Source organism: Oryctolagus cuniculus, chromosome 2 (genome assembly GCF_964237555.1).
Source record: "Oryctolagus cuniculus chromosome 2, mOryCun1.1, whole genome shotgun sequence".
NCBI classification, from domain to species: Eukaryota; Metazoa; Chordata; class Mammalia; order Lagomorpha; family Leporidae; genus Oryctolagus; species Oryctolagus cuniculus.
Genome location: NC_091433.1, coordinates 157,839,900 through 157,865,036, shown reverse-complemented (window position 1 = coordinate 157,865,036; position 25,137 = coordinate 157,839,900). Strand labels below are relative to the sequence as shown.

Below are 25,137 nucleotides of genomic sequence, written 5' to 3'. Positions count from 1 at the left end.
TCACCTCCAGCTCAAAGCCATCTCTGGGCCACTCTAGATTATGACCTGCACCATTTGAATAGCACTTAGTTTTGCTTAAGTACATTATGTAACACTAGCTAAGTGACAGGCTCTGTTCTCATAACATGGTAGCATGTTTAGTTCCTACACAGCCCTACAACACGGTCCCTGACTTAAGATGACTTGACCCATGATTTGGTGACTTTATGATGCTGCAAAACTGATAGGCATTCAGTGGCAACTATGCCTGAAATTTCAGTTTGGGGGCTGGTGTTGGTGGCACAGCCTGTGGCGCCAGCATCCTGTATGGGCACCAGTTCAAGCCTCAGTTGCTCATCTTCCAATCCAGCTCTCTGCTATGGCCTGGGAAGGCAGTAAAAGATGGCCCAAGTGCTTGGGCTCATGCACCCATATGGCAGACCTGGAAGAAGCTTCTGGCTCCTGTCTTCGGATGGGCTCAGCTCCAGCCATTGTGGCCATTTGGGGAATGAACCAACAGATGGATGGAAGACCTTTCTCTCTGTCTGTAACTCTACCTTTCAAATAAATTTTTAAAATCTTAAAAAAAAAGTGTTGAAATTTGGGCTTTTCCCCTGCTGGTGCCATGTGGGATATGTGGTAGGATGCTCCCTTCTAAGGCCAGGCAGCAGCAGTGAGCACAGCTCCTGGTCAGTGATGCAGTCAGGAGTAACAGCCCATGCCCTGCAGTGTGCTGTGTTGCCAGCATTTTTTGGATGCAGGCATTCAATAAATGATATGAGATATTCAGCACCTTATTATAAAATAGATTTTGTGTGCGATGACTTTGCCAGCTGTAGGCTAATGGAGGTGTTCTGAGCACATTTAAGGTCAGCCAGGCTGAGCTCTGGTTTTCCATTGGCAGGTGTGCTAACTAAATTTTTTGACTTAACAGTGTTTTCAACCTACAGTGGGCTTATGTGATGCAACCCCCTTGGAGGCTGAGGAGAATCTGTATTCCCATTTTACAGGTGGAGAAGTAGAGGCAAAAAGAAGTAAAGTAAAGCTAGGAAGTACACAGCAGGATTAAACCCAGGCAGCTGGATTCTGTGCTTCTTGTATCCCCAACACGCTCCTGCCTTAACTTGCGCCAGACCTGCCTTATCTTCCCAGCTGTCCTGGAAGGAACTAGAAGGGCCCTTTTCAGCCTAGTGCATCTTCCCTAGCATTTAGCCTATAGCCGGCTCATTAGTTCCCTGCCAGTATTTGTTAGTTGATTAAAAAAAAATCGAGTGAATTATTTGATTTCAGCCATTCCCTTGCTTCTAGGCAGAATTTTTTTTAAAAAAAGCAAAACTATTTTTTTAAAAAAAGATTTATTTCTTAATTTGAAAGGCAAAGTGGGGCTGGCACCATGGCTCACTTGGCTAATCCTCCACCTGCAGTGCCGGCATCCCATATGGGCGCCAGGTTCTAGTCCCAGTTGCTCCTCTTCCAGTCCAGCTCTCTGCTGTGGCCCGGGAAGGCAGTGGAGGATGGCCCAAGTGCTTGGGCCCTGCACCCGCATGGGAGATCAGGAGGAAGCACCTGGCTCCTGGCTTCGGATAGGCGTAGCTCCGGCCATAGCGGCCATTTGTGGGGTGAACCAACGGAAGGAAGACTTTTCTCTCTGTTTCTCTCTCTCACTGTCTAACTCTACCTGTCAAATAAAAAAATTTGAAAGGCAGAGTTACAGAGAGGCAGAGGTAGAGAGAGAGAAGTCTTCTATCTGCTGGTTTACTCCCCCAATGTCCACAATGGCCGGAGCTGTGCCGATCTGAAGCCAGGAGCCAGGAACTTCTTCCAGGTCTCCCAAGGGGTGCAGGGGCCCAAGGACTTGGGCCATCTTCTACTGCCTTCTCAGGCCATGGCTGAGAGCTGGATAGGAAGTGGAGCAACTGGGACTTGAACCGGCGCCCACATGGGATGCCAGCACTGCTACCTGCTATGACACAACGCCAGCCCCACAAAACCATTTTGAGAAAAACTCTTCCCTAGAATGCCTGTTCCATGTGTGTGCTGGGGGGAAGGGGAGTGGTTCCTGATGTCTAGCTCAAGTTGCTCCTGCTCCAGCACTGCTTCTCCTCTGTCTTAGGATTCCATGAAGACGGAAAGCCCTTGACTAGCTCACTCTTATGACAATAACTATTATATCAGAACATCATTATTTTATTAATTCCCTATTTATTCGATCTCTGCCTTGATCCATAAAGGATAATGGCGGCTAATAAGGGACAATAAAACATAGCAGACCAAAGCAGGCATTGGGGGCAGCAGTTAAGACACTGCTTGGGACACCCACATCCAATATCAGAATGCCTGGGTTTGAGTCCAGACTCCACTTAGATTCAAGCTTCCAGCTAATGATTATCCTGGGAGGCAATAGGTTATGGCTCCAGGACTTGGGTCCCTGCCACCTACATGGGAATCTTGGCTTGAGTTCTGTGCTGCTGACTTTGGCCTGGCCCAGCCCCAGCTATTGCTGGCATTTGGGGAGCAAGCCAGAAGATAGAAAATCTCTCTCTCTCTCTCTGTATATGTGTGTGTGTGTGTGTGTGTGTGTGTATGTCTGTCCCTCTCTTTCTGTCTCTCTGCCTTTTAATAAATTTTAAAGTACGACAGAGAATACTTATAAAGAATGTAAAAGGATGGCCAAAACACACCGTTAGATTTTAAAAGCACATCACATAATAATGCCTACTGTGTGAACCATTTATAAATACAACAAATAAATATACCCACAAATTTATGTAAGTATATGTAAATATTTGTTAACATTTTAGAAAGAAACATTTGAACCAAATCTAATATTGAATGCGCCTAGGGTTGAGGAGCTTAGGAGACAGTCCCAGCAGTTGTTCAATGTTTTGTGGAATGTTTCACTAACTGGAAGCTAATACAATAAAATATTAAGTTTTGTAGGGCAGGTGTCAAGTAGAGTACCATTTTCTGTGCTTTTAGAATTTTAGAAGTTTCTCAAAACTTTTTAGAAAGGGAAAGAAATAGGGGAAGATTTGGATGGGTACCTCGAAGTTGCATTTACTGTCCTAGGGTGCCAGTAATTGATGGCTAAGCTTTCCACAGCAATATGAAAGGAGGAAGGCACCAGGCCAGTTACACAATTCCTGGTGTCTTCAAGGTGAAAACGGATCCAGGCTCTCAAGGAGCCTGGCTGTCCTGGCAAACTCAGAAACAGTGGCTGCCCCAGAGCGGCAGTGTAGGGGTGGGGCAGTGACACAAAGGGCTGGGAGCTGCCCGGGGTGTGGTAGAGGGGCTGTTTGTCCTGAGTCTGCCTCTGTGCAGCTCTCCACCTAAACTTGCATGGAAGAAAGACTTGGGTAGGGGCTGCCCTTGGCCCCAGTGCCGTGTGATGTCACCAGCAGCCTCCCGTGAGGCTTGCCATGGACCAATGACCACTTTATGTAAATGGCATCCCAGCAAGGCCCAGTTCCTAAAGTGGTTCTGGGAGGAACCTGACCTCTGCAGGGCAGGCTTGTAGCTCCCTATTCATCTGGCCTGGCTCTAGGGGGAGTTTTCTAGACACTGGAAGAGTAAAGGGGCTGTGCATCCTTAAAGCAAATAAACGCCAGCTATCCCTTCCTTTGGCCAAGCCTGTGACAAATACAGAGGAGAGGGAGCTGAGGGGGTGCTGCCAGCCCGGCCCCTGGGAGTAGCACCATGTCTTCTTCCCCTTGAGAGGTATCAAGGCAGCCGTATCAGGAGCAGGTGGGGCTGACCGCTGTGGAAGTTGAGAAGACTGGGGGTTCATCCCTCCAGAGGGGAGCCCAGGACACTCGCTGCTCCTCCCCAAGCATTTGGAGTGGGCTGTAGCACACAGACACGTGGCGACGCAGGTGTCTGCCTGGAGTCTGCTCCTGGTGGTGTGCCAATCAGTCTAGCCTGAAAGATGTTTAAGGCAGGTGTAACTGGATATCCACCCCCAACCCTGCCAAGGAAGAATTTGAGAATGTTTGCCCAGACAGCCCGCACTTCCTGGTCTGCCCCCTGGATGCACTCCTTGGGAAATGAACTCCACAGTAACCCCATGAGCTGTGAAGCTGATGGCTTCCAATCGGTTTACGTGGCTTTCAGAAGAGTTGCTCTATTTCCTTTCTTTATGACAATAATCATCAAAGAGAACCAATCTCCTGTTCAGGCCTCCCTCAGAACACTTATTCTCAGGGCCGGCGCTGTGGCATAGCAAGTAAAGCCGCCGCCTGCAGTGCCAGCATCCCATATGAGCACCGGTTTGAGTCCGGCTGTTCCACTTCCAATCCAGCTCCCTGCTGTGGCCTGGGAAAGCAGTAGAAGATGGCCCAAGTGCTTGAGCTCGTACACTCAACATGTGAGACCCAGAAGAAGCGCCTGGCTCCTGGCTTCAGGTTGGCACAGCTCCAGCTGTTGTGGCCATTTGGGGAGTGAACCAGCGGATGGAAGACCTCTCTCTCTGTCTCTCTCTCTCTGTCTCTCTCTGCCTCTGCCTCTGTGTTAACTCTGCCTTTCAGATAAATAAATAAATCTTAAAAAAAAAAAGCACACTTATTCTCTAAATAACCACACTGCAGAGCAAGTGTTCTGGAGCCAGAATCCAGCCCCCCACTTCCCACGTGGAGAATTACTTCAGCCTGCTACGCGTCAGCATCCTTATCTGTCAAGGGCACAGGGTAACGTCTTTGCTGTGCTAGGCTGCCGTGGGAAATTGCATCAGTGTTCGTGCTAATCACAAGCAGTTGTCAGCTGTGGGTTTTATTACTGAGGTGGGCGAGGTGGCCTTTCCACCACGGTCGTCTCTTGCCTCTGTCCTCCGTTCTTCCGTCACTCAGCCCTGCAGTCCTGGAAGGGCCGTAACTGGTCTGATGCTGAACCACGCATTTTCTGCCTTTTGTGGCAATGCCGGTTCGCACACATTTTCCTTCAGTCTGGGTGTTCTGGGGTGGCTGTCATGTCGCTGCCAGGACCCTGGGCCCAGCAGCGGCCTTTGGGAAGTGCTCCCCTTCTTCCCTCTCCCCATCCCCTGGCTGTGTCCAAGGCAGGATGAAACTTGGAATTCCAGCTAAGCCTCCAGAAACCTCTCTGCTCTTGCTTTATGAAAAGGCTCTGTGAGCTGAGAAGGAAGGGCCAGTTGTTGGACGGGTCTGGTTGTGTGGGAAGAGACCAGTCATTTCTGGGGTGATGAGGGCACTCGTGGACCTCTACAAAGCACAGGAAAAGGCCTGCTGGCCATTGCCAGGAGACAGCCTGGGGACCCCGGCTGAGCTCCCTTCCGCACGCAGCTGCTCTGTCCTCATTAGCAGACCGCCGCTGAGGGCTGCTGGGAGCCACACTTTATGGATTATCTGGAGCTGAGCGTAATCCCCAAATTCATGAACACAGGCTTCAGGAAAAGAGAAAGAGAGGTAGAAATTGGGTGGGTGGGAAGAAGGGGCACTGTCAAACAGACAAGCAAATAATAATCATATTTCCATTTCCGTTCTCAAACTTTTGGTTTTAAGATACTATCCAGTCTTCTTCTATTTTTAAAGTTTTTATTAAAATTTATTTTTTTTATTCATTTGAAAAACAGAGATACAGAAACAGAGTTCTTCCATCTGTTGTTTCACTTCCCAAATGCCCACAACAGGTGCGGCTGGACGAGGCCGTGGCAGGAGCCTGAAACTCAGTCTGGTTCTCCTACATGGGCAGCTGGGGCCCAAGTACTTGAGCCATCCCCTGCTACCTCCTGGGGTATGCATTAGCAGGAAACTGGGATCGCAAGTGGAGCAAGAACTCAAACACAGGTGCTCCAACATGAGATACAGGAGGCATCTTTTTTTAAAAGATCTATTACATTTTTGCAAATCTCCAGTTTCTGTCTGCAGCAGAAGGCACCAGATTCTTACATCTGCTGCTGCAGCTGGTCTTTGTGATCCCACACAGTGTGTGTCCTCCTGAGAGCACAGTGGTGAGAGGCAGATATGCATGTGACTCTTCTTGTGAAAATTTTTGCCTTGGGCCCCCCACCCCCAGGGTCACTGAACCACACTTTGAGAACCACTATTCTAGTGAACACTGGAAGTTACCTTTCCTTCTGTCTAGGATTTCAAAAGTTCCTTTTACCTTTGTGGCTTTCCTCCTTTCTATTCGTTCTCTGCCCCTAGAGCCTCATGAAATAAAAACCCTCCCGTGTGCTGGGCCTGGCCTACGTGCTAGAGACACAAAGAAAAAGTCAAAGGCTCTGACCCAAAGGAGCTGGCAGCTCAAGGGAAGGTGGACATGCAGCCCCCTTGGGTGAGAGAGAAGCTCCATGCCCCGCCTCCAGGGGTCAGAGGACACTGAGCTTGGCCAGGTTGAGTGCTGGGGATACAGGTGGAGGAGAGGCAGGGGTCATCGAGGGCAGACCTGAGAGAGATTCAGAGCAGTTACTGAGCCCACCAGGGCTGTCTCGTGAAGGGCTTTACAGGCTGGAAGCACTGGATTGAAGTAATCGGGGAAGTCTTCCTGTGGGAGGCAGGATTAAGATCCTAAGATAGGGGCTGGCACTGTGGTATAGTAGGCTGAGCCTCCGCCTGCAATGCCAGCATCCCATATGGGCACCGGTTTGTGTCTTGGCTGCTCCACTTCCAATCCAGCTCTCTGCTATGGCCTGGGAAAGCAGTGGAAGATGGCCCAAGTGCTTGAGCTCCTACACTCAACATGCGAGGCCCAGAAGAAGCTCCTGGCTTCAGGTGGCCATTTGGAGAGTGAAGCAGTGGATAGAAGACCTTTCTCTCTGTCTCTCCTTCTTTCTGTAACTCTGCCTCTCAAATAAATAAAAAAAAGTATTTTTTAACAATCCTAAGATAATCTTAGCAGCACCCTTCAGCCCAGAGGAGGCAGGGCTGAGTGTGGGGAAGTGAGAGGGAGAAGGGAAACTGGCCTAAGCCAAGGGTGAGGTAGAGGAGAAAGCACAGACAACTGCATGGGGGGAAAAAGAGGGTGGGGGGCCAAGAAGGGGGCTCGGTGTGCAGGACTCCTGCCTGGGCCTGGCATGTCCTCCAGGGCAAGAACTCTGGGCTCTTGTGGATTGGCAGAGCCTGGTTGGCACCTTCTAGACAGAGAGCTCCCCAGTCCCACCTTGCCACTAATGCCTGGGCCAGGAGGACTCTCAGGACAGGAGACCTGAGCTCAAGGTCTGGCCCCTTGCTGCTGGGTTCAGGGGGCCCACAACAGGCAGGGCTGGGTCAAGATAAAGCCAGAAGTCAGAATAGGAACCCAAATACTTGCACCATCATCTGCTGCTTCCCAGGTGCATTAGCAGGAAGCTGAATCAGAAGCACAGGGTCGCCAAGACTCAAACCAGGCACTCTGACACGGGAAGAGGGCATCCCAGGTGGTGGCCTAACCTGCTGTGCCATAACACCTGCCCCAAGAATATTTTGGTAATATTTTTAACAGATTGATTGGTTTATTTGAAAGACAGAAGAAGAGGGAGAGGGAGAGGGAGAGGGAGGGGGGGGGGAGGGAGGGAGGAAGGGAGGGAGGGAGGGAGGGAGAGAGAGAGAGAGAGAGAGAGAGAGAGAGAGAGAGAGAGAGATATCTTCCATCCACTATTTTCATCCCCCAAATGGCCGCAAAGGCCAGGGCTGGGCCGGGACAAACCAAGGAGCCAGGAACTTCTTCCAGGTGTCCAACATGGATGCAGGGGGCCAAGCCTTTGGGCTATCTTCTGCTGCTTTCCCAGGTTGTTAGCAGGGAGCTGGATCAGAAGTGGCACACCTGGAATTGGAACTAGTACCCAGTGGCTGCTGGCCTCACAGGTGGCTGCTTAACCTGCTGTGCCATAACACCAGCCCCTCTTTTGGTAATTTTAATCATCAGTTTCTGATATATTTATTTGGTAAATTTAGATTCTCAGGATTTGATTTTCCTAATTCATTTTCCCCAGAGGCATTTGTCAGGAAGAGAGTTCAATTTTGCCTTTCTGAGGAAATGTAAGAATCACCATGACTGATGTGATAAATGCCATCTTATGTTCCTTGAATTCTAAGTTTAGAGTGAATTCCTGAGCCAAGTACATAGACCTTCCACTGTGGAGCTACCAAACAAATGGACACAAGGGAGGGACAGACAGGCTGGGCCAGGGGGCTGGACGAGGCCCGTGGGGAGGAGTTGGGTATGGAGGGGCTCCTGCAGTGGGAAGTATGAAGGGCCAAGTCCAGGGCACAGGCCCCTGGAGCATCTCAGATGGGGCTGAAGACGAATGCCCGGCTGAGAAACAGGAGACTGAGCCATCTCGGGCCCACTCCATGCAGCCTGAGAGGTAACCGTGTGGGTGGGATCTGGTGGCACCTCCCAGGAAGCACGGAGATGGCCCTGCTTCTTACCCTCCTCAGATCAGATCCCACACGGGGAGAAGAATGTGTCAGTGCCAGGCTCCGGAGATGCTGTGTTGTGCCTGAGTTCTGCAGCCGATCGGTAGCAGGAACAAAATGAGAACCTAGATGGACTGATCCCAGCACCTCATCCACCAACCCACGTACCTCAGTTCCCCTCCCTGTGAGTGGGAACGATGCTGGTGCCTGTTTCTAGGGTTCTGGATTTCCCTTTTCTCAGCTGGGTCAGCAACCATCTGTTTTCTTGCCATTATTTTACAGGTGGTGAAGCCAAGCCCAAAGATGCTTAAGTGACTTGTCTAAGATCACGTGGCTACAACTCAAGTTCGGCACTACTCACTTCTCTGGACAACTGTGAAAAAGAGAAAGGGAAGGGCGGGGGAAGGCAGGGGATGTGAAATGACACAGATGGACAGCACCCATCTTTCAGGATTCTCCAGCTCTGGAGCAGAGCAAATTCCATCAGAAGTGTGCTGAGGGCCAGCCAGTGCTCTGGGACGGTTCCTGGTCATCATGTCCCAAGTCAGGTGCTGCTACCTGTTCCGGAGAGGAGGCAGCTACCTTCTTGGAACATTATCCTATAGAGGGGAGGCCCCAGAGATGCTGCTAAGGGTTCTAGCATGTCCATAAGAGGTGGCTGGGAGAAACTTCTCTGTAATGAAAAAAGAACTAGAAAGAGCCCCTCCTTCCCTGGTGAGACTGGACACCTGTCCCTTGCCTGTCTGCTGCTGCAGTTCTGCCTCCCCAAGCCTGAGGCCAGAGTCCTGGCTGGAGAGAAGTCTCCATCCAGATCGGCCCCTTCACATCTCCTTGTGCAAGGTGCAGGAGTGCCTACTGTCAAGTGAGTGGTCAGCGGTACCCGACATACAATACATTATATCCAGGACTAATCGGCTCAGGCAACTAGAAGGCAGCGCTGAATGACTTAGGAACTGAACGGGAGTGGATGGAGAGCCCAGAGGGCTGCAAGGAGGCTGATTGAAATCCATTCCCCAGAAATCAACTGCCTTCTATGTGGAGGCTTGAGTGTGAGCGGACAATAATATGCAGATTGGCGGGAAAGCTCTCCTTCTCACAAGCTGGAGAGACACTGTTTTTTGTGGCACAAGATAAGAAAGAGCAGCACAAAGGGAGAAATAGATCAATGGAACAGTGGGAGCCCTTTGCTTGTCTACCCTGTCTATTTCCTCCACGTTCTGTGGTCTCTGATTAGCTCTGTGGCTTGCTGGGTGATTTCACAGATTTTTTTTTCTAAACTTACTGACAAGGAAGGGGCCAGACTTCCAGTAAACCTGCTGTAGGAAGCTGGGACCCAAGGAGGCAGTCACGAGAGTGTCCATGAGCACTCGGTTCTCTGGGGAAGCTGCTAAGATATCTGGGTTAGGAATTCTGGCGTTTCAAAAGCTTCCTGGTCTAGGCTGCACAGCTTTCACTTACCTCTGAGGGCAGCGGGACTGTGTCCAGGAGAGTCAGGAGTGCAGACAGGAGTGCAACCTTGTCAGGGTGTTGGATCAGCGGCTCAAGATTTGGTCATTGGTGGGAGCCTGACTCCTTGGAATTAGAGTCAGACCACATCTGGGCAAGCCTGAGGTCATGGGTCAAATTGCTAGAAGATTCACCTGTTGTTGGGCCCATCCAATTATTTTCTAGAGGAGACTTGGGCCCAGAGGAGAGCCAGAGCTTGCCAAGGTCAGAGCCAATTCCTCTGTCCATCTTCTCCCATACTATGTGATTCTTCAACCACTGCCATAAAGGAACAGAGACGAAGTCCAACATCGCCATGCATATGGGGAAATGAACTTTGTCTTACACTGCTGCAGAAGTGTGACTTGGTAAAGTCTCATGGAGGGTGATTTGGCAGAATACAACAGACGTCTTAAACATGCACTCATGCTCTGCCCCAACAATGGTATTTCTAGGAACATATTCACAGGAAATAATTAAACACTGTTCAAAAGTGAGTGGGCAAGGATGCTAATTGTACTGTTGCTTATGACAGCACCACGACACTGGACATTCACTGATGGGATTGGTTAATACTGAGAGAGTGTTCCTTGGAGAAATGTGCAGCCACCCAGGCGAATGCTGTGGACCCATATATTTCAACATGGACATAGACTCACACTGTATTGTTGGAGTTTAAGAGACACATTTCAAAAGAGCATTGCATAATATGATTCTTTTTTTTGGGTAAATAACAATCACATATATGTGTGAAAAAAGTCTGAAAGGATACATATCAAAATGTTGACCACAGCGGGGCCTAAGGTGGTCCCTCTGCCTGCTGCTTTGCTGCTCTTCTATAGAATAAGCATAGATGGATCTGTGCCAAGTCTTTCGAAGTGAGAAAACTGGGTCAATGGCTACGAGTCGACCGAGGATGGGGCTGGCTGCCCATTGGGTCACAGTTCGGCTGTTTGTCATGAGTGTGCACAGCAAGACAGGGCTGATTCTGGGGAGATACAATCTCAGTACACAAGCAGCTCCAGGGAGGGCTCGGCCCAAGTCCAGAAAGCCCCTCGAGTCCCAGAGTCCCCCACCTCCTCCTCTTTCCCCTAGGAAGAGAAACAATTCACAGACAGGGCCCTGAACCCACTTGCCCCACTGCCTAGGGAGAAGCCCTCCCAGCTTCCCATCCTCTGCCCAGGTAATGTGAGAATGGCAGGTGGGAAGAGGAGAATAAATTACATAACCTCAACTTGTCTGATGTTACAGCAGAGAAGAATCTCTTGATGACACTGACAAGCAATAGAAGAAAAGTTTTAGCATATTAAGAACAAAGCATTTCAATCCTAATGCCTCTCCTAATGTTTTCATTCCTTCACCAAGGAAAAACCAAGACAGAAGTCTCTGAGGCATCAAGCCTCTTTACTTATGACAATTTAGGGAAGCTGCAGGCCAAAGTCAAGTCAAGACAGAAATAAATCTATGGCTCCCTTCCACATTTATCATGCAGTTAGATTCTTGGTCCCCCAATCACATTGGAGATTCTAATGGATTGAATGGCAGCCCCAGGATCTACGGTTTTCAATTGTGAAACAAAGCACAGTGTTAAGACACTCTGGGACAACACTGGACACCCCTTAATCAGGACTCTCACAAATACCAGAGAACCTCTAAACAGGTTGGAGAACATGGTGCAGGCTTCATGTCCAAGTGGCAACTGCTTAATTCCTTTTTCCAAAACCTCTGCTTTTTGCATCCCCAGAACTTACGGATGGAGTGCCAGGCAACGCCAGTGTGAAGCACGTTCACTAGAGAAAAAAGAACAAGGCAGCACGGTAAGCATGGCCCCTTCTCTGGAACCTCAGGGTCACAACCCTCTGAGGTTAGATGCTGGTGACGGTTACTCGCCCCTCCCCTCCTGCTGCAGCTGATTTGTGATGGGCAAGGGCACCAGACTCAGGCAAGCTTATATAAGCCAGTGAGCTCAGCCAATCAGATTCTCTCTTGCACAGACAAACTAAGGGTGTTCAGTAGTAGGCATTTGAGATTAAGATGCTGTAACACGGGGATCAGCACTAACACATGGGCAAACCCAAACGACAGGAAAGTCAGCATTAGAGGGGAGAGGGTGGCCAGAAGAAGCAGAGTCAAATGGCCTGCGCGGAGAATAAAGCAGACCCCAGGAAAGGCTAAGGATGGGGAAGGAGAGGTGGGAGGATGGAGAGGGACAGGGAGAAGCCCGCAGAGGAGAAGGGTGCCGGGGGAACTTTCCTCCAACTCCCTGTAGCTTCCCCGCTGCCGGTTCCCGAGAGACAGCTCTTTATTTCTGTTTCCGTGAAGAGTTTCCCATTCCCTTTGCTTCAAGCTTCGCTTTCTTGTGACCACTGAGCTCTGACTCACGTTGTGAGGCCAGCCTGGACTGTTGGACTCTGCCGTTGCTGCACTCCCTGGGGGGGAACAGAAACTTGAGGGCTAAGGCCAGTTGCAGGGTTCAACAGAATCGGAGGCAGGTTGCAAGTGGAAGCCTGTGCAGAGAAGCAGTCGGCACCTGCAGAACAGGGTCCTTGGACTGCGAGACAAGATGGTTAGGGAGAAAGAACTGTACAAGTAGAACAGCCTTCTAGTCCTCACTGACGGGGTGGGGGTGGTGCTGTGGCATAGCGGTAAAACCACCTGTGACTACAACGGCATACCACATGGGTGCCAGTTGGAGTCCCAGCTGCTCCAGTTCCAATCAGCTCTCTCTGCTAATGCACCTGGGGAAGCAGCAGAGGACGGCCCAAGTCCTTGGGCCTCTGTACCCACATGGGCGGCCAGGAAAAATTTCCTGGTTCCTGGCTTCAGATCTGCCCAACTCTGGCCATTTGGGGAATGAACTAGCAATGGATGATCTCTCTTTCTCCCCTCCCCCCCAACCTTTCCTCTCCCTCTCTCTTCATAACACTGACTTTCAAATAGATAAATAAATCTTAAAAGAAAAAAAAAAAAAAAGATTGACAAGGATCTCCCAATTGGATCCCATAACCAGCAGTGGGGGCCAAGATCTTGGGCCTTGTCTTTTAAAGACTTCTATAGAAAAAGAACATCTGAAAAACAATAAAGAACATTTTTTTCTCCAAAGGCTCCACAGAGTTTGAACCTTTTTTAAAAAAATTATTTGGGGGCCAGTGCTGTGGCATAGCTGGCTAAGCCTCCGCCTATAGTGCCAGCATCTCCTATGGATGCCAGTTCATATTCTGGCTGCCCCTCTTCCAAACCAGCTCTCTGCTATGGCCTGGGAAAGCAGTAGAAGATGGCCCAAGTCCTTGGGGTCCTGCACCCTCATGGGAGACCCACAAGAAGCTCCTGGCTTGGTGGCTTTGGATTGGCCCAGCTCTGGCCATTGCCACCTTTTGGGGAATGAACCAGCCGATGGAAGACCTTTCTCTCTCTGTCTCTCTATCTTTGTGTTAGTAACCCTACCTCTCAAATAATTAAGTAAATCTTTAAAAAATAGATTTATTTATTTGAAAGTCATAGTCACAGAAAAAAAGAGGGAGAAACAGAGATCTCTCATCACTGGTTCACTTCCCAAATGGCCTCAATGGCCAGATCTGAGCTAGGAGCCAGGAACTCCATCATGAGTGGCAAGGACCCAAACACTTGGACCATCTTCCACTGCCTTCCCAGGAGCATTAGCAGGGAGCTGGATAGGAAGTGGGGCAGCTGGGACTCAAACATGCACTCATATGGGATGCTGACATTGCAGGCAGCTATGCCACAGCACTGGCTCCCTCTTGAGTATTTATTAAAGGAGTAGCTATTGCCAAACCATTTCCTTGCAAGCTTTGGAGGTCCTGAGCTCCAGCTCCCCAATGTCTGGGACTTCTATCTAATTCCGCAAATTCTTACCCTATTTACAGTTGGTTCTAGTCATTTGCAGCAGCTATGTTCTTTTTTTTTTTTTTTTTTTTTTGACAGGCAGAGTGGACAGTGAGAGAGAGACAGAGAGAAAGGTCTTCCTTTGCTGTTGGTTCACCCTCCAATGGCCAGCGCGGCCAGCGCGCTGCGGCCGGCGCACTGCGCTGATCCAAAGGCAGGAGCCAGGTGCTTCTCCTGGTCTCCCATGGGGTGCAGGGCCCAAGTACTTGGGCTATCCTCCACTGCACTCCCTGGCCACAGCAGGGAGCTGGCCTGGAAGAGGGGCAACCGGGACAGAATCCGGCGCCCTGACCGGGACTAGAACCTGGTGTGCTGGCGCCGCAAGGCGGAGGATTAGCCTAGTGAGCCGCGGCGCCTGCCAGCAGCTATGTTCTATAAAGTTGCTTTGCACTCTGAATTAGCAAACATTGGAGCATTGCTGTAGGGAAAGTACAGGGTTAGATTCCTACGAACCTCTCGTCACATTTTTATCAAGCAATCAATATGTGACCTGTTCCTGTGTGTTTCTGCATAATTGTGCCTTATTTAATATATACTGTTGGCTCGTGAGCATTGAACTCAACAGCCAACAGCATGAGAACTCAAGCATGGACAACGTTTCTCCAATCCATGCGATTTTCTCAGTAAGCCACCAAACGACAGCCTGGTGGAATATTGGGAACTCCTGCACCTCCTCCATGCTCTCCCGTGCTTCTGGGCCTTGCTGCAGGTTCTTTCTGCTCCTCCGAGCTTCCTTTCTGGCCTCCTTCTCCACTCTCCTTCTACAACCTGCTCCACCCCCAGTGCCCTGACACCCAGTGTCTTCTCATTTTCTGAGCTTGACTCCTTGCTCACAATGCAGAGAGGCATGGATTCTCCCTCACAAGCTCTTTCTGGGCCAGCTTTGGAACCCTTACCACACTGGGAGCATCATTCTTTACATCTGCTCCTTCCCAGAACAATGAGAGTGCTTCTGGGGGAAGAGAGTGTCGAGTAGTAGTCCCTGTAGCCAGAGTGCCTGGTGCAGTGTCTGGCTCCTCACAGTTGCTCAGTGGATATCTGAAGGAAGAACCATCAAACCAGGGAGGAAGCCCAGCGACAAGGGACTGCTGGATTCAGAGCAAAAGGGACTTCATCTGGTTTCCAGCCAAGGGGACTCGCTCACTGCCGTGGATCTATCAGAGGCTGAGCTTGCAAGAAGGGATCCAGCTGAGATGAGAAGAGATGGGGCCTCACCTGTCATTGCAAACAGATGAGTATGGGTAACTATGGCTGTTAGTGGAGTGGTATCCATGTCCACTCACCACACAGTCAGCCAAGTTCAGGCCTCCAGTGGGCTGGCTGAGCCGGGAAGGAGTCAGGAAAGTTTCTCAGCTTGAAAGGGAAACAGGTCCCACATGCATTTGCACTGACTTACATAAAAGTGCTGAGGAAAAATTCATTTCATTGCCATCAGATTGATTCTGCTAGTTGTAATGTTGGTTCAAATCAATAGCATATACAAAAAGCCATACATGCAGATGGTTGTTTTCCTAACTTTCTGTCTTCTTCCTTTTATTACTCCTCAGCCCCTGGGTCTACACTTTAAGTAACTGCTTTCCCATTGCTACTAGAGGCACCCACCTGTCAATCAAACTCCCCACCACTAAGGAATGTCATGCCCTGGCGGAAGGAAGGGTGCTTGACATTAACTCTGCGTATGGTGGTTAAATGGATGATTTCTATCTGACTGTTTAAAATATTGAAATAACTTCATTATACCCATCACTGAGAATTTCACTGGCCTCTTTGAAAACCTCAGGTTGAACATCACTGAAACTGACCCCCGAATTCACCAGCAGTTCACGGCAGCAGCGTACATACCTGGCAACCTAAGAGGACACCTTCTGGGATTGCAACCATGACGCACCCCACCCAGGTGGAGCGACTTTCATTGTCTTTCTTGGGCACTGATCTCAACAGAGCTGGGCGGTCCTCTTGGACTGCCTCTGCTGCTGGCGTCAGGGTGCTGTGTGCTTTTACTTCTCCCTGTGCTCCCGACAGCTCGCCTACAGTGACCACAGTGTGCCATCAGGCGCCGTGTCTTCGCTGTGTGCCTTATGTGGCTCCCCCTCTATGCCTGGAGGAGTCTCTGAGCCCTTTCCTCCAAGAGGAGATATAAGCAATGGCCAGGGTGCACCAGAGGGTTCGCAGAAAGAGTCCTGGGAAAGCTGAGGCTAAGAGGGTGGGTGCAGCACTGGTGGAAGAAGTCACCACTTCCTTGTCTCTGCTCTGCCTGGAAGGATGAAGTGGCTTAACTCTGTGTCCAGTGCTCCCAGGGGCTCACAAGAGGAGGTCCCCTGGCAGACCACTGAGCGCCCCTGCGTGGGAGTCCTTTGCCCTGGACCCCTCCCTGTCATCTGCCTGTGCTGTCACAGCTGTCAGCTCTCCCAGGCTCCTGCCAGATAAAGAGCACTGAATTAGGAGGCAAGTCCCCCAGCTCTGCTTCTGCACCAATCGTCTGTGCACTCCTGCAAATCACTTACCTGCCAGGCCTCAGTTTCCCCACCCGGGTAGATGCAGTCCCCACCTAAATGGTCCCTTGAAGCTGGCTGGGGAACACACATGGGCTCACCATCAGCTTCTCACCCTGCATCTCGGGTGGCCATGCAGCTCTGTCCAGAAGTGCTGACCCACTTCCACAGGCTGCCCCCTCTCGCTCTTCCAGATGAGGGTTTTTCACCACCTCTGCTCTCCTCAAACTGTCAACGCCCTCCTTGCTCATTCCTCTCAGAGAATATGATACTCTTTATTTCACTGAAAAAATAGATGCATCAAAAGGGAACCACCTTTTCTTCCTGTCACTGATCACTGAACCCACGCGCACTGCATCCTCTGCTGTGCCTCCCCCGTCCCCGCACGCCCTGTCTCTAAGGCTCACCCTCCAGTGGGGTAACCAGTCGCTCAGTCTGCTCCCCTCTGACAGGCATCTGGGGAGTGGAACTTTCAGGGCCAAACTTGGGCAAATCCTGGACCAACCAGATTGTGCCAGGCATACCCCTCTAGGGTACACAGACTCCGCCTCATCACATAATCTGGGGCTTCACCTCTTTCCTGCCTGCTATTTTTTTTCTCCTCTGAGTGAGTCTCATTAGCACATAAAAATGCTGTGAACTTGCCCATCTTTAAAGAAAAATCCTGAGGCTAACATTGTGGCCTAACAGCTTGAGCCACCACCTGCAACGCAGCTGGCATCCCATAGGCTGATGGTTCAAGTCCCAGCTGCTCCACTTCCTATCCAGCTCCCTGCTAATGCACCTGGGAAAGCAGTGGAAGATGGCCCAAGTGCTTGGGCCCCTGCATCCACGTGGGAATGGAATATACCTCTCTCTTTCCCTTCTCCCCCAATTCTGCCTTTCAAATAAATAAAATAAATCTTAAAATTTTTACAAGATTTTATGTATTTATTTGAGAGGCAGAGTTACACAGAAGTAGAGACAGAGGTCTTCCATCCACTGGTTCACTCCCCAAATGACCACAATGGCCAGAGCTGAGCTGATCTGAAGCCAGCAGCCAGGAGCTTCTCCCAGGTCTCCCACATGGGTACAGGGGCCCAAGCACTTGGGCCATCTTCTACTGCTTTGCCAGGCCATAGCAGAGCACTGAACTGGAAGAGAAGCTGCCTCATATGGATGCTGGCGTCTCAATCTACCACACCACAGTGCTGGCCCCAAAATAAATTTTTTAAAATCCTTCCTAGGCTTCGCTTTCCCCTCAAGTGACTGCTCCTTCCCTCTGTCTGCCTTTCTAGCTAAGTCAACACTCGGCCAGTCTGATCATCAGCAAAGTCCCCCCTCCATCTCTAGCAGGTTCGCAGTACCCAGCATCAATAGGAGGAGCTGCAGGTCCTGGGCCTCCACTGACTCACCGTGTGAGCCACAGCTTCACGTGTTCAATCTGCAGGTGCCAAGGGCCTGCAGCGTTGGGGTCACCTGGTTATGTGTCGGCTGCTCCTCATTACCTCCCACTGTGGACTCCTGGACACAGAGGCCTCATTCTACTCACTGCTGCATGCCCACCATCTACGACATTGCAGGGACGCTGGAGGGGCACAACACTGTTGAGTGAGTAAATGACTAAACGCACGAATGAGTGATAGGCCCCCTGCCAACTCCCTGGCTGTCTGGGCCACCTTCTATGAACTCTGAAGTGCTTCTTGCCTTGGTTAAGTAGTCAGCATTTGGCCACGCCTCCACATCACAGTTCCCCTCTGACTGTGTGGCCATTTATCTGTGTAGTGCACCCAGGAACTGTCGAGTGTGACTCCTAGCTTTCCCCCGCAAAGCCTTGTAGGCAGCCCTACAGCATCCACGCATTCGGCAAATGCATGGTGGACACACGAATTAGTTGGTATGACTTGGGAAGTAGCTCTTTAAATCTTTGCAGGCACTGTGGGGCATTCAGACAAAAGACATGGCTCCTTGTGGGAGTTTATGTTGTAAAAGAACAAGGAACTGGAAAAGAGAATGATGGAGCCTATTGCTACCAGGGAGGAGCCTCAACGTTTCCCCTATGCCAGCTCTCAGGAGACAGGTATTCTGGGGTGCAAGGGAGGGCTGACAGTGAGAGCCCACTGAACAGTGCGTGGGAGGTGGGTTCACCCAGGCTGCCTCGTAGCCCCGAGAGAAAGCAAACCTAAGCTTCAGAAAGGATCACCACCCAGGGGGCCTGCTTATGGTGCGTTCCTCCTGTAATGTCTCCTTCTCTCCTGTGGTGGTGTCACAGCAGAGTTCCCATCACAAACATTGCAAGCCCTACAAGAGCAGCACAGCTGTCTCTAGGTTGCTTCTACAATTATTTGAAGCAGGGAGCAGAGCAGGGGCCAGGGAGGGAGGAGAGAAAGAGAGAGAGAAACAGAGAAAGCCCCCACCCACTGGTTTACTCTCCAAGTGGCTGCAGTGGGCCTGGTTGGGCCAGGCCAAGACTGAGGGCAGGGAACTCACATGGATGGCTGGGACCCAGCCATGAGAGCCATGACCGGATGCCTCCCACGGTGTGCATGATCAGGAAGCTGGAATTGGAAACAGGGCCAGGACTCAGGCACTCCAATTCCAGCATTTCAGTTCCAAGCCAAGTGCCCAAACCAGTTGTCTTTAATTTTGATCTCAAAACGCCCCTCTCTCGGACCTGAATCTGCCCTTCCTCCCCTGACTCCAAAGGAGACCCAGCCACTCACTGGGGACAGCCTCTGGCAGCCTTTTAGCCTTCCCCTTCCATGCCCTGCGTTCCCTGTTGCCCTAGAAAGGCCCTTGCAGCCTTTGCAGAAACGTGGAAGTCAGTGTGTATGGCTGCTGCAGGCGTTTCAGCAGATGGAGTGGTCCAAATATTTAGATATCTATGATACAGGAAGCGTGGAGCACATTAAAAACCATTTTCTCCCTGCTGCTTGCATGAGAGGAAAAAGACATAGTCCCTGCTCTCCTGCACAGTTGCAAAACTGCTGTCCCAACCACATTGTCTATGTAAAGAACCTCAGCGGCCTCCTCTAGTCTGGCTTTAGGTTGCATTTACTGTAAACAAAGATGTATTTTCAGGTGGGGGGGGGAGGCTGGATTGAGTTTATTGTTTATGTAAATCTCTCAGAATGTGACATAGCAAGATAGCTTCCTATGTTGCGTTGATCCACATTTTAGGCCAACAGCCAAAGTATTTTATCTTTTCCTTCATTATAGTGATCTTCCAATTAGCCGTGGTCTGTAATACCCTGATTTTGGTGGCGGTGGTTTGGACAGGATTGTTTGATAGTTCTGCTCGAGAGGCAAAATAAGGGGCCTTATTATAGAAGTGCAGGGGTTGTGCAGGAGCTGAGTTCTGTTGCAAAGTTTGCCGATAAGGGGAAAACCGGCCCTTAAGCGTCCATTCTGTTCTGTATATTAACACTTCTAATCTGCACTGCTGATAAAACTGCAAGCCATTTGCCTTTGGAGGAATTAGTTCTGCCTCACTTGTGTAACCAGGCGATGGTGATTAACCTTTAAACTGTCCAATATTCCCAGCAGCCTCCTGCTCCAGATTAGAAACTATTTAGTTATGACCAACTAAATTAACAACACTCCCCCCTCTGAAGAGTGAGATTTGGAAGGTGGATGCGTTTTAAGGTGGAATTGTGTTTTGGACTGGTAGTCCATCCTTCCACAGTGTTTATTTCCTTGTCCTTAAGGTCCAGGCTGCCACAGAGGGGACGGAAGGCTGGCTGGGGGATGGGGAGGTGTGGGGGAAGGGAGGGAGGGACCAGTTGTCCCCGGTTGGGTTTGCAGATGCAGGATTTCATGGGCACAAAGGAAACCTGGCCTGGGTTTAGATTTCCTTCCTCACTATCCTCCCAGGTTAGCTCTTCTGCCAGATCCAAGCCAGGCTCACAGCAGGGTGGAGCAGTTGTTCCTAATGGGAAGATTAAGGAATAAATAAGGTAGCTCCCTTACTCCCAATTTCTTCCTGGAGTTCAATGTCAGAAAAAGACACTAACCAACTTTCATGTTCCAGACACAGGGATCTGCCCACCGCAGGTGGGTCTGCCTAGCCGGACTGCAGCCGCGCCTGCAGTCCTGGGGCCGCACTCTCCTATCTGCCCATTTCAAATGTGTAATTTATCAGCTGAAACATCCCCTCGGTGGTGAGGGCCAGGCAATTATGTAATCGTGTCATGCCTTAAATCCCCAAATTGTTGGTGCTCCCCGGATAACAAATAAGATGGAACAGCAATCCTCACTCACCACCACCCCCACCACCACCACCCAACACTGGTAGCAAGCTTCTCTGTTTTACCAGTTTCGTATTAGCTACCTCCTTAAGAACTGCTAATCTAGATACTGCATTAGCAGGATGTCAGTCAAGCCACAGTCCACAGCGAAGCCTTCTTCATATACCAATTTAAATCATTCATGGTCTTTTCTTTGGCATTATTCAAAAGATCATAATAATTTTCTTGTGCCCACAGCACAAAAAAATCAATTATTTCCCCACAAAGACTTGAAAGTACTTAGCGAGTGCGGCAAGAAAAGCTGAGGGTGATATCAAATTGAAATTGCACTCATTACATACAACACAATTAGTTGCCACTAGCCTGGCCGGGCTTTAATTCTGAATGGCATATCTTTATTATTACAGAAACAAGCATGCAAATGGCATTGTTCAGGATTTGCCGAAATCAATAGGATATAGTGCTGTGTGTTTGGTGGCCACTGTCACTCACGCTGCTGTGGATGCGAGATAATGTGTGTGTTTGAATTAATGAAGGGAGCAGGCAACATCATAAGTGACACCCAAATAAAAGAAATGGGTACATGATATTTGTAATTATTCTACTTGTGTTTTTGTTGTAAATACTTGTGCTTTTTGTTTTTTAATCAAAGGATTAATTGCATTTTAATAAGGCATTATGATTTGCAGAGCTTTAGTTAATTAAAACTTGTAGTATATAATTATGAAACGATGCTGAGATTTTCTAAAGATCACCCATATGTTTAGAATATGTATAATTTTTCTGTTAAGCAGTAGCAACCTCCACCCATCTAACCCCTTTTTTTTTTAACCTCGCTTCCTCCCCCCCAACCCCCCGACACCAATGGAAGATATGATGACTCATGTGACACTGTGGTAAATTGGTAATTCCAACTGGATTCCTCCAAGTGGCAACTAGAACCTGAGTTAGGTTATTGCACAAATTAGAATGACTCTGAAGCAGCACTTGTGTGATGAACAGTGACAGAAAACTTTCTTTGTTGCCACTTGCCTTCTGGTTAATGCCCCTGAGGGGCAGCTCTGCAGAGGTTTTAGGGAGCAAACATTTGGATGGTAGACCTAGGTTGGGTATTGCCCCTGAAAGTTAGGCCCTAGTGGGTTCTCTGGGGCTAAGGCTAAAATCCCAATGGAGTCACTGAATCCAAAACCTGTCCTCTGTGACACACAAGAACTTGAACTTGTTTTGGGAGGTGTGGGAAGGGGAGAGGGGATGCGGAAAGTCGAGGGAGCTTGGAATTCTCTAGTGTTAGCACATTAGGAATTCACTGTGGAATCCAGCCCGGAGATGTGTAGTCGCATTTCCTGTAGGTGTGTATTATGTGAAGGCTGATGGATTAATTGCTAGATAGATGGAATAGAGCGAAGGTAAAACATTATTAAAAAGTTTTAAAATCTTAATGTAACATTTTGAAGTTTGCTTTGGGGAATTTTTTTTTTCACTTCAGTTTCCTACTTTTCCCTTCTCTCTGGGATCTGGAGGGTTCGTTGTCTTTTCAGAAGGAGGGATCCATTTGCTGAGAGCTGAGGTGTCCTTTGTTAGGGCTAGGTGGGCCTGTGCGGGCAGGCGGAGGCAGGAGCGGCAGGCTGCCCAGTGACCTGATGGCGTGAGCTGCCTGCACAAGGCTGGACCCAGTTATCCCTTTAGGGTATGATCTGGGCACTCAAGGGCTAATTTTGTCATCCCTCCCAACGCTCTCCCTCCCCAAGGCAAAGTGCATAAAGTTGAGATGAAGAAGATCCTGCAATGCCCATGCGCCAAGCCTGGTTTTCCAGATGTCCACAATAGTGCTCTAAGTAGGGTGGCCCAAAGCTGATTTAAAATCTCATATTATTAGGATGGTCATGGCTTCCTATTTTAACTCTGAAAACCCAGAGCTTGAAAAGGTGGTTCATTCAAAGCTTGCTGAAACATTTGCTGAGCAGCACAATGGAGTGTGATGGAAAATAAACTCTTGTGGCCGGCTTCGTCCTATCAGTCGCGGCCTGCAGCAGGGGAAGAATGAGGCAAGGTCAGTCAATTATGTGTGGTAATCACCGTAAGCATATTATCTGAGACACGGATGTCTTCCCTGACCCCACACGACATGGCTATTAACCTCGGAGCAATATAAAAATGGAGTGGGCTCGGGGGGGAGGAGCAGAGGTAAACCAGACTTCCAGACTCGGCCTTGTCCACAGGCTCAGAAAAAAAAAAAAAAAAAAAAGAGTTCTGGACCTGAATCCTGTTTTCAGGAACCCATGCGACAATCTGGCCCCTGCTCACCCCGGCCCAGTCCTCTCACCTCTCCTGCCCAGGGACCTTTCTGGAGGCCTACTCATGTGCCTCTCACAGAAACAAGACAGACAAATTGACTTGGGAGGTACCTCGGACACACAATGGCCCTGGGATGCTCCTCTCTGTTCCCCAGGGCAAGGGAGGGGAGAAAAGCAATTCAGGTGTGTGTGTGGATAAATAAGTCCCCTGTACTCTTGGATGCAAGTGGGGAGGGAGGCCAGTGAGGTCATCAGAGGGCCCAACTAGGTTACCCAGGGGACACAGACGGCTAGAAGTCAATGTTGTTATCCCCCTGGCTCTAGTCCTGATTCTGTGGTCTCTCTGAAGAGCCTGTCAGGGGCAGGGCACAAGGATGATGTTGCACGAAAGCTGTTGATGTTCTGTTTTTTGTTTTGTTTTGTTTGTTTGTTTGTTTTTGACAGGCAGAGTGGACAGTGAGAGAGAGAGAGACAGAGAGAAGAAAGGTCTTCCTTTTGCCGTTGGTTCACCCTCCAATGGCCGCCACGGCCGGCGCACCGCGCTGATCCGAAGGCAGGAGCCAGGTGCTTCTCCTGGTCTCCCATGGGGTGCAGGGCCCAAGGACTTGGGCCATCCTCCACTGCACTCCCGGGCCACAGCAGAGAGCTGGCCTGGAAGAGGGGCAACCGGGACAGAATCCGGCGCCCCGACTGGGACTAGAACCCGGTGTGCCGGCGCCGCTAGGCGGAGGATTAGCCTAGTGAGCCGCAGCGCTGGCCCTGATGCTCTGTTAACTGGAGCAAGTTGCACACACATTTAGGCAAAGGCCTGCCCTGTGAAACACCCTGGCCTGGGCCAGGCATCATTTATTTTGAGGCTGCAAATATCAGTAAACTTGGCTCCTGTTCTCCAGGAGCTTACAATGTCTGGGGATGAAGATGAGGTGGCAGGAACCATGAGCATACATGAGTATAAGAAACGTGTTTCAGATGGTGGAAAAGGGCTTTGTTTCTTTCTAGAAATGAAGAAGGGACTGCTGTAGTTCAGGGCCTTGGAAGATTTCTCTCAAGGTGATACTTGAGCTGGGACATAAATGCTGACAAGAATGACTGTCTTTTTTAGTTAACTTGTCAGGAGCAGGGCACTGTTCAAGGCACTTCCCTTGCATGCTGATTCTGACAACAACACTGCAAGCGTGGGTCTGATCAGGACCTTGAAGCTCAGAGGAGTAAAACTGCTTGCCTAAGGTCTCCCAGTGGTTGGTGGTAGAGCCAAGATGAGAATCCAGACCCAGTGGACTCCAAACTCTGCTGCCAAGGAGAATGTGTTTGCTTGTCGGGCGAGAGGACAGCATCTGAAGGGCAGGGAGGAGAGTGAACGGGCAGGAGGTGTGTGGCCAGCACACGAGACAGACTGAGAGCCCCGCCACCAGGGCCCCTGGCTTCCCCATGTGGGTGGCAGGGGGACAGCATAGTCAGATGTGTTTCTGAAAAGTTCCCTTCAGAGTTGTGGGGCATGCTGAAGATGAGAGACAGCCATTTGGGGAGCTAGTGCAGCAAGCCCTGGTGTACCTGGCACAGGGCAGGTGGAGAGGCAGAGCTGGGTGAGCAGGGGTTGGAGGAGCCTGGATGGTTTGGCAGCTGCAGGGCTACTGTGGGCTGGAGGAGGGAAGACCCCAGGGTGGCTTGGTTCCTTGCAGCCCTGACTCATCTCAGGAAAGAGAATCCTTTCATCTCTCTTTTGCAACAAAGAAATCAATGTTCAAAAAGATTAAGTCATTTGCCCAAAGTCAATTGGTTCATCTTCTGCCCAAACCAGGTTTGGGATGGAGTCTCTGACTTTGTAGGCTGGGCTGTCACTGTGCTGCAGTGTTGTGTGTGTCAGGGTAGGCTGTGGGGAGGGAGGGGTGTTGCAGTAAGTTGCTCCTTTAGGACATTTTTTTAAAAAGATTTATTTTATTTATTTGAAAGAGTTACACAGAGAGGCAGAGAGAGAGAGAGATCCTCCATTCCACTGGTTTGCTCCCCAGATGGCTGCAATGGCCGGAGCTGCACCAATCTGAAGCCAGGAGCCAGGAACTTCTTCCAGGTCTCCCACGTGGGTGCAGGGGCCCAAGGACTTGGGCCATCTTCTACTGCTTTCCCAGGCCATAGCAGAGAGCTGGATTGGAAGAGGGGCAGCCGGGACTAGAACCGGCGCCCATATGGGATGCTGGTGCTTCATGCTAGGGCATTAACCCGCTGTGCCACAAAGCCAGCCCCTTTAGGACATTTTAACCCATGTGCACCTGCCATTCTTCCTTGTCCACGGGCTTTCTTCATCGAGAAAGTTTGGTGGTGTATTACTGAACATGCAGAACTAACTCAGCTACTTTATATTTTTAAGCTGTTATGAGAAGGTGATTTGCCAGGTAAAGTACAGGAGAGATTG

General features: G+C 50.0%; 1 long non-coding RNA gene across 1 annotated transcript in view; it reads left to right on the top strand.

Moving 5' to 3' along the window:
• Positions 1 to 25,137, top strand: part of LOC108176361 (uncharacterized) — a 97,780-nt gene that overhangs the window by 21,126 nt on the left and 51,517 nt on the right. The window contains exons 2-4 of the long non-coding RNA XR_011386927.1: positions 11,557 to 11,629; positions 15,496 to 15,612; positions 17,637 to 17,797. This is a non-coding gene — a long non-coding RNA (uncharacterized lncRNA). The remainder of the gene's footprint in view (positions 1 to 11,556; positions 11,630 to 15,495; positions 15,613 to 17,636; positions 17,798 to 25,137) is intronic.